The sequence below is a fragment of the Impatiens glandulifera genome, unplaced genomic scaffold, assembly GCF_907164915.1.
Source record: "Impatiens glandulifera unplaced genomic scaffold, dImpGla2.1, whole genome shotgun sequence".
Taxonomy (NCBI): domain Eukaryota; kingdom Viridiplantae; phylum Streptophyta; class Magnoliopsida; order Ericales; family Balsaminaceae; genus Impatiens; species Impatiens glandulifera.
In genome coordinates this window covers 107,457-117,745 of record NW_025919311.1, presented here as the reverse complement: position 1 = coordinate 117,745, position 10,289 = coordinate 107,457, and the positions used below count along the sequence as shown (strand labels likewise).

Sequence of the window (10,289 nt, the reverse complement as noted above, 5' to 3'; positions counted from 1 at the left end):
TACAGCCGCCCTATTTGCATTAAGGGCTGTAAAGTGATGAGCAAACTAGCCTATAAGAAGTATCAGCAAGGCCTCATATCAATTCATTCATATTCTCTCTCTCTAGGGTTTTAGCGTTTCAATGGCGGCCGCTTACTACTTCCTGCAATCGGCATCACGGTTTCTCTTTTCTTCTTTAAAATATCAATTGTTGTTTATAAATGTTGTTTAATCTTGACGACTATGCTTTACTTGGAGCGGATTTCTTTAGTGTTCGTAAATTCCATACATATTCGTCGCAGATTGAGCCTCCTTTCGATTTATGAATGGTTGAGATTCTCTCTCTTAGGAGATAGAGTTTCCTGTTCTTCGTAAGGAGCGCGATCTCATATCCTATTGCCTTGAGTAGCAGGTTCTGCCATTACCTTTTGGGATTTGCCATGAGAATTACATTCTTATTCTAACTTCAATTTTTGCCTATGAGGATATCAGTTAAAATAACACCATCTTTCGGGACTGAATGGCCTTTTGGCCTTGATGTTATTAATTCTGCAATTCTGAGGCTTATTATCAATCGTTGATTGAATTCATTTGTTTCGTATCGACGATTATATATATATTTGGAGCGGATTTGATAGTGTTCGTATATTCCAAATATAATCGTCGTAGATTGAGCCTCTGATCTGATATATGGATGGTTGAGAGTCTTTCTCTCACGAGAGAGAATTTCCCGTTCTTCAGTCGGAGTGCGATCTCATATCCTATTGCCTTGAGTAGCGGATTCTGCCATTAACTTTTGGGATTTGCCATGAGAATTACATTTCATTTTGAGCATTGAATTCATTTGTTGTTGATTTGAAACTGTTGGGTTTGAGTCTATGAGGATATCAGTTAAAAATAACACCATCTTTCGGGACTGAATGGCCTTCGGCTTTGATGTTATAAATTCTGCAATTCTGAGGCTAAATCCTTTTATTTTTCCCTTATTCAAAATAGTTTTCAAAAGATGAACATTGGTGCTATGATTTTTTTAATATTTAAATGAATTTTTACATTATAATGAGGTGATCATGGATGTGAGTTTGTTTATTTTATGTTATAAAAAACATGTTTTTGGTATATTAAAATTATTTGGTAAGACAAAAAATTAATATTTGTAACCAAATGAATTGTCATTGACATTTGCATTCCACAATCTTGATAGAACTGATCAACTAAAAATATATTGTTTTGGAATTGATGGAGATTGTTGTAAGGTTGAAGAGCATGAGTTTTATTACATGATCATATGTTGGGAAGGTCATGTATGATGGTGGAGAGCTATACTAGCAGGTGGGTTAGGCAAAGACTTGCACTACTGTCAATGAATAACGTGAATTTAAACTTATATAATGCATTCGCGGCATACCTTGGCGATTGGATATGACCATAAGCCATCATTGATGTACGAGTATTATTGGTCAAAACTTAACAATATTACATAATTAATATTGTATATAAGCACTAGAATTCAATGGTGATGTGACAAATTGTATTAGTGAGAAGTTCTCTTAAAGTTTCGTTAGGGATTATTGATTTAGAAGAATAATGACTATGGGGTTGAGACCATTAAGAAAATAAGTTATGAGATTGAGAATCATATTTGCGGTTGAGACCTTTAAGAACATAGGTGATTGTAGAAAATTGGTCAATCTTTGTTCTTTGTTTTTGCTTTGAATAAGAAGTTACAAATGAACTTGCTATTCTCTTACAAATCATTTTTATGGGGTCAAAAGTATAGATTCAGTGAATTAATTCCTTGTCTACCCATGTTTCAACTCATCTTTTCCATACTATCTACCTTTTCAGTGTACCAATTTTCTAGAATCAAATATACCTCTTTCTACATCTCTTAATAACCCCCCATTAATCTATTAATTGCATCTGGCGGTTGTTCATTTGGTGATAACAGCTGCGTCCATCTGCTCATTTTGGCCGTCCATCTGTTTTGATGTTTCATTAGCTCGAGTTATCTGTTTTGATGTTTCATTAGCTCGAGTTAGACTTCGACGGTCTATTTATGCGTTTTATTAGACCACCACGTCTAATGGAGTTAGACTTTGACGTTTAACTACGTGTTCTATTTGACTACCCTGTCTAATGGAGTTAGACTTTGACGACTAACAATTTGTCCAATTAGATTATCACGTCTTATGGAGTTAGACTTTGACGTCTAACAACGCGTCCCATTAGACTACCACGTTTAATGGAGTTAGACTTTGACGTCTAACTACATGTCCCATTAGACTAATACATTTAATGGAGCTAGACTGCCATGTCTAATGGAGTTAGACTCCGACGTCTAACTACGCGTTCCATTAGACTACCACGTCTGATCATCTTAGACGTCCATTTGCTTAGACGCGTCATCTTTGTCGTCCATCTACTTAGACGTCTCATTAGCTCGAGTTAGATTAATACGTCTAACTACGCATCCCATTAGACTACCCCTTCCAATGGAGTTAGATTTCGACGTTTAACTACGTGTTCCATCAGAATACCACGTCTAATGGAGTTAGACTCCGACGTCTAATTATGTGTCCCATTAGACTACCACGTCTAACTACGCGTTGACTTTGAGCTGTGCCTGCAAATTAACAAAAATCCAATTATTAATTCTACATTTAATGAGACTCGAACCCAAGTCACCTGTATCTGTATGATAAACATGTGTATTTACCACTACACCACTTGAGATTTTGATATCTAAATATATATTCATATATTTGATATGACTAACAATTATTGAACATAATTTTATCCATTTTTTATTAATTTTTTTTTATTAATCATTAAAATCACGTTTGTTAAGTTATTTTAAATAGATAAAACTAAGTTCAATAATTGTTAATCATATCAAATATATAAATATATATATTTATATATCAATATTTTAAGTAGTGTAGTGGTAAGTATACTTGTCTGTCACACGGATGACCTGAGTTTGAATCTCACCAGGTACAAAATTAATAATTAGTGTTTTATTAATTTAAAACAACATCTCAAAGTCAGCGCGGAGTTAGACGAGGGCGTCTAACGCGTCTAAGAAAAGTTAGATGAGGGCGTCTAACTTGAGCAGATGAACGTCTAAGATGATCAGATGAACATATGGTCGTCTAAGCTGAGAAGATGGCATCTAAGCAAAGCAGATGGTCCTTTAGACAGTTGGCATCAGAGCTCAACAAATAAACAACCCCACATATGCTGTTATTCAAATTGTCTATACTACACTGTACTACCACAATCTCAAGAATATATTCCTATTGTACTACCACGATCTCAAGAATATATATTCATGTTGTACTACCCAGTAACTCATAGATAGTACATCCAACGAAAAGAGGGCATGTGTCCAAAATAAGGATTCGACCGTTGGTATATTTCAAGTATATATGGAAGCCAAAGGACAACGACCGAACAACTACTTCATTCATTCGATTCAAGAAAGTTTCCGAAATAAAATATCTCACTTACTATCTAACTGTGAATACATTGTAGTTATATACTGTCTTTTATATGAAAAAGCATTAGTATTGTAAGTTGAACAAATGTTATTTTGTTCAACAAAGAGTTAGCTAGATCAGTGAGTTGTATTCGATTAAGAGTATTTAGTGGATATCTTTCGGTTGTGGAAGAAGGGGTGACATATGAGGATTTGCTCAGAATATTCATAAACAACTCCTTGTGCTCTTTACTTTTTGCCTCTTTCTTCAGATTGTTCAAAACTTTAAATCCGCCGAACACTTCCACACTTGAATCCGTTTCAAGAGTTCGAAGGATATGCGAAGAATAGAAACAAATTTTAACTTCTAACAGAGTTAAAATCGAACTAAAATGTATAAGCTGTTAAGAATAGTTAGACCCTAGTCTCTATTGGTAACACTGATCCTTTCAACCCTGTTAACCTAGACGCCCGAATGCAAGACGGAACGCCAAGAAGCGTTTATTTAAACAAAATGACGCCGTTTTGTTCTCTTTCTTTGCTGAGACATGGGAACACCGAAAAAATACGATCGATGTCGGCGATCCTTCCAAAAACTCTATCTTCGCCATCTTTCATCCTTATCCCTCCAAACTTCACCAACGTGCACATCTCTTCCTCGCCATCATTATCCCTAAGGATTGAAGTCAAAAGCTACCATAGAACTAGGCTGACGAGGAAAAAACATAAACGAAGAAGAAGAGTTTCAGAAGCTAAATTCAATATGAATTCAACTTCGAAACCAATATAGTTTTAGTATAAATAATCCCTAGGTGTTCTTCATTCAATTATTGAACATAATCCACTAATTATAGCCTACTTGAAGATGTTAAAAAAGCTTCATCAAATGGTTTTTAAAGAAACTGCTCCGGTGTTCTAAACTTCAATCTAGAGCTTTGGAAAGCTTCGTAAAGTTCATTGGAGCGTTCTCCAATCACTAGTAAGTTTCCAAACCTGCTGTAATTCAAGTTAGGATTCAAAATTGAAAATTTTGATGTTCGACTAGGTTGATCTTATTTAAGGTTCAATTTCATGTTTTCTAATGTCGAAATCAATCCTGAGATGATATCCAAGTTTTTTGTCGAAAGAGATTTCATCAATTTAACCTCAATCAAAAAAATCCAAAATTATTTTAAAAATCTAGAAAATTTGAAATACATGTTTTTGAGCTTTTAAGCTTCAATTTTAATTCAAACAGTTGCCTAACATGTTCGAAAAATGTTAGGATGATTTTTAAATCATAAAATATGTATCCCGATCATGTTTGATCGAACTAAAAATTTTGAAATAAAAAGTTTAAATTTCAGTTTTATAATTTGTTACAAAGCTCACTTGATGTTCTTATTTTGGTCGTGTTTAGTTGTAAACATCATTTCGAAGCTGTTGGACAAGAATTATGCCACGAGATGGCATAATTCAAAAGATCCCAAATCTTGTCCTAGAAATCGTTATAAAAAATCAATCGTCTTAGGGATTGATTGATCAAGTTTAATATTAGGAGTTATGATCCCTAATCGTCTTAGGAGTTTTCACATAGGACCGAGAGGTCTAACTTGGTACCGAACCTCCCAAGACCCACGACTGAGAAATCTAGATCTGGGATCGAGAATCCCAAACATAGGACCGACCAATCTGAGTTCAGGACCGAGCTTCCCGAACCCTATGGCCGAACCCTTCAGTCCTCTAACTAAGTATCCCAAGCCCCGATTCAAAGTACCCTTGGTCTAGACCGAGCCCATTTGGTCCTAGACCGGTTAAAAACATACCCAAGCCCTATAAATCTAGTCCTAAGGCTTATTTGGTTCCACTTTTAAAAATTCAAAATTATTTTTGTAATTTTGGAATCTCAATCCATTTTCAAATAATCCCGAGAAGTCAGAAAATGATTTCAGAATATTTTCGAGTTATTTTCCAAACAAATATTTTGACTAAGGCTCCCTTTGGAATTTATTATCAAATTCTAATACTTTTCTGATTATTTAAAATTAAATCCCAAAATTAAATGTTTTTAGTTAATTACAAAAGTTGTTTGAAATCAATGAAATCTTTTTTAAAAATAATGTTTTTTTTAAAAGAAAATTTATGACACATAAACCGAGGTTTAATTTATCGATCCTCGAGCTTTTCACGGAACCTTCACAAAGGTTTTTTTGGGGGTTATACTTCTATAATCATATTTGTTGTGCATGATGTAATAGAGGACAATCCTTGACTATAGAACCTAAGGAAAGTAAAATCAGTTTACAACACCAAGAGTTTATCCAATACAAATTCCTTTCTTTGTTATGACCTAGTGGCACAGGTATATGGAGTCAACAATTCATGGACACAAGGGATCTAGTCGTAGGCAACTTTATATAGAAATCTCTACTAGAAGAATCTAACAATTATTTTACAAGATATACTATTTTGTTGTAATTCATAACTCTCTCCCTTAAATAATACATGGCTAGTCCTTAGTTCTTCTTCTTAAAGCTTTGTTGATTCTATCTTTTCCCTCTCTCATCCTTCCCTTAGCTTGTTAATCCAGTTACAGGTTACTTTTTAGTTCGAGAATTTGTCTTAGGATGGTCTTCCTTTAAGCTATACTCTAATGAAGGTCAAGCTTCATTTGTTTCTTTGAAGTTGAATTTCTAGAGCAGGAGCCGATGACATTGATATTTTCCCATATCTTCTAAACTACTTTTGGTACAATTATTACTCTTAAGGATGAAAATTAGATCTATTATTCTTCAACATTTAGAAAAGCAAATAAAACCAACAATGAAAACTATAATTGATGAATATATAACTATGTCGACTTTTGCAAAAGTGTAATAGTGACTAAAATAGAAACAAATTGCAGCAGTTATTGAATGAGGAAAGTGATGTAATCAGAATTTTGTCATTTTCATACTGTCTAACAAAAATTAATATCTTAAATCAACATATTGTCGTAACAAATTCATTAATAATGTAGAAAGAGATAAAGCGAGTGAAAGAGAGACCTGTTTATTATGCTGGAAGCTATAACAGAGTTCTAGATCTATCTCAGAGAGCGACTCATCGGAATCATTGGCATGATGATGAGATTTTCCAGACTTGCTAGCTCGTGACCTTAATTTTTGCATCTTTAAACTTATGTTAGAGATATGGATGACAATGAGTACCCGTATATCCGATACTCGTGGGTACCCGATGATCGGGTTCGGGTTCGAGTATATTTTAAATCGGGGTCGGGATTGAGAATGGGGAGTGAAAATGATTACCCGATTTAGTTTAGGGTCGGGATGGGGAATGTGCAAAACCCAAACCCGATACCCAAAATATTATATATATTTATTAAAAATTAAAATGACTTCAAATTTCACATCAATCTCATCATTAAAAATTTACATTAAATATATTATTTAATTAGTTATACCAACGCTCCACTCCACTATGCCATCATTGAATTAATTTATATATTCCCCATGACTCTTAATGTTTCATTTATTTAATAACAAAATATTTTCCCCCTCTAATCACTTCTTATTTTCAAGATTAACATCTTTTCATCTTTTTTTTGTTTCAACATTTTCTCTAATTTTTGTTGAACTTCTCTCTAATTTTTTGTTGAAGTTTATGTATGTATTGTTTAACTTCTATAATATAGCTATACAAGTAAGTAATATTTTTATATGTGTTTTTAATATGTAGTATTTATTATATTTATAAAATAATAAATAAAAATTCATATTTTAATTGAGTAATGGGGTATCCAACGAATCGGGGATGGGGATATAAATAGATATATCCGTCGAGTGTAGGGTCGGAGATGGGTAATAAAATAAAAACCGGGTTTGGGAATGAGTACTTCACTACCCGGAGGGTAGTGTACCCATTGTCATCCCTAGTCATAGATGGGCGATCGATAAGAACGACCACTAGAGAGACACCGCCTATGTAGATTGGTAAGCTCCAACCAATATCGTCTGTTAGGATCGACTTCAACAATAGAAGGGGGGATTGAATATTATTGAACTAATTTTGACTTTCAATTCGATTTTAATCATGTCAGGGACTTAAAATCTATTTCTATTCTTCAACAAATCGTTGCAAGCTCTTGAACATTTTCAAGTGCGAAAATGCTTGCTAGATTTGAAACGGTAGATGCAAGACTGTGAGAAGTAGTAATGAAATGACACAAAATTTTATGGATGTTCGGAGATAAAACTCCTACGTCACCTCTTCTTCTGTTTATAAAAAGATTCCATTAGAAGACTTTGATTTGTATAGCGTCTACAAACCTAGTCAGAACTCTGGTCTTAACAACTGCCTGTTCTGAACTCTTAGCTAACTCACTCTGTTGAACATACAACCTTTATTCAACTTACAATACTAATAATACTCACAAGTAATACCGTAAATTATTTCTCTACTTATAACTTGTATGCTTAATATCGAGAGAGAGAGAGTAAAAGAATGAAAAATTGCAGAATATTGTTCTAACTATTAACTTGTTGATTGACTAACTTGTTCACCGTTGTACTCTGCTACTCTTTTATATTGAAGCGTACCAACGATCAAATATGATTCTTGGATATGTGAATTGACTGGAAGGATTCGCCGTATCAAGACTCCAGGTATTCAGGGATTGTGAATTGACTAGGAGGATTCGTCGTACCGTGAATCCAGGTATTCAGAGATTGTGAATTGATCGGGAGTATTTGCCATTGTACTCTGCTGTTTTTTATATTCAAAATATAGCAACGGTCAAATATACTTCTTGGATACGTGTCAGCTTTCTAATGGTTGTAAGTGGCAGTTGTATTAAGTTGACTGGGAAGTCTGCTAATAGCGAACGCTGCTGTTCACTGCTCTTCAAACTGTTGCTGAAGCAAAGTTGCTGCTAGCACTTCTTCAGACGGCTACTGAAGTAAGGCTGCTTCCAGCGGTTCATCAAACTACTACTAAAGAAAGACGTCTGCTCGCATTTCTTCAGAGTACTTCTGAAGCAAGGCGTCTGCTCGCACTTCTTTAGATTGCTGCTGAAGCAAAGCGTCTACTCGCGCTTCTTCAACACATCTGTTGAAGCCAGCGTGCTGAAACCAACTCTATTATTGGTAAGCCTGCTGCCAATTTCTCTCCAGCTCTACTAACAGCGCCTCTTGAGCTATGCATGCGCATGAAACAATTGCATAGCTTAGTTTTATTCATTTAATAACGCACCATCTAAACTATGTCGATTGATTAAACTTAATTTTATTATCCTAAGTTTATTTTAATCAATTAAATCGTTTGTCTTAATTTAACTTAATTAATTATTTCCTTTTAATTAATTCCCCATTTTTCTTTATGTAACTTAATCTAACAATTTCCCCATTTTTGATGATGTTAAAACTAAGTTAAGAGCAGAGAATTAAAGATAAATTATATATTTACATATGAACAAAATGTACAAATGAAATATATCCCCCTTTTAAGTTTGATCCTTCAACTTACTTCCTCTTCGCTTTCCCTTTAAAGGAGGAGGCTTCCCCAGCCTCCCCTTCCTCCTCGTCCAGGCTTCCCCTACCTGATCTTCCACCTCGACTGGTTTTGCCTTTTTTAACAGTATCAACATCTTCTATTTGTTTGTCCGCTGCATTCTTGAGGTGGTTTGTTACTTCGACAAGCTAAAAGTCGAGAGTATTAATTTTTACAAAGAGATCCCCGTGATGGTCGAAGGCGGGTTTGAGTAGAATGGATTTGAGCCTAATCATTGCCTCCTTGATGATCGTCACCTCAAGAGAACTCCTCGAAACTTGTCTATGGATATCATCTTACACTAAAACTACCGAGGCCGTTGCTTTTAAGTGGTGGCAGACTACTCCTTTAGAGACTCCAATTCACCAAAGATAGTTGTGATGCTCTATTGAAGAGGCGCAATTGTATCTTGGATGAAATGACGGAGATCCATAGTTCCCCAAGATGAATCCTCTAAAGAAGAAGGAGCCGACGATTCCAGATGGGAACCGACTTGAAGGATGCGAAGAGGGAGACTTGAATACTTAACTCAATGTCAGACATCTCTAGATCTTTGGTGGAATAAGAGACTCAAGGAGTGGGCACTTGAACAAGCGCTTGAGACTCGCCGTTGACCCCTTGAATTTCTACACAAAGGTCTCTCAGAAATCCAGTCACTTCTTCAGAGTGTTTGGATGCAGCCGGGAGGGATTGCTACTTGGATGCAGAAGGAGTCTTCTCGGTAGCCAGACTAGGTTCCGACTCAAAATTCAAAGATATCAACACAGTACCCTAAGACAATTCCTTCTCAGGAGCAAGAGAGGAATATTTCTCAACAACTTCAGATCGCTCCTTCTCTGAAGTAGGGGCGAAAAGCCTTTCAGAGGAGTGCTCATTCCCATGAGCAGGAGATGGATGATGCTCAGCAGTTTCAGATACCTGATGCTCAGCAGAAAAGGAAGCTGCTTTTGCCCAGCAACTTGGAGAGGTAGCTGTTCTTCCACCATGGAGAGCTGCTGAAGAGCAGAAGGGAATTACAACTTCTTAATGAAGAACAATTTTTCTTCGGCATCTGAACTGTTCAGCACAACCCAAGACTTCCTCCTTTGTTGTTCAGCATTATTGGAGGACTCCGTGCCAAGTAAGAATGATAAGGAAGTTGAGATAAAGGAGTCTAGGCAGTCTGATGTTGACCCTGGCATCCAACCATGTTGTCCTCTCCAGATAATCGTAGTTAGCAAATCTTTGGATAATGATCGGTAACAGGTCACCTCCTCTAACGAAAACCGTAACTATCTCTCTCCTCTTGAGAGCTTCTAGAACA

The 10,289-nt window shown here is 35.6% G+C and overlaps 2 non-coding genes across 2 annotated transcripts; both read left to right on the top strand.

The window, feature by feature from the left end:
* The first annotated feature begins 452 nt into the window (after positions 1 to 452).
* Positions 453 to 545, top strand: LOC124917785. The gene has a single exon (XR_007097241.1). It is a non-coding gene; the product is annotated as a small nucleolar RNA SNORD96 family (small nucleolar RNA).
* Positions 546 to 851: 306 nt separating this feature from the next.
* On the top strand, positions 852 to 944 carry LOC124917783. Its single transcript, XR_007097239.1, has one exon. It is a non-coding gene; the product is annotated as a small nucleolar RNA SNORD96 family (small nucleolar RNA).
* Positions 945 to 10,289: the final 9,345 nt, after the last annotated feature.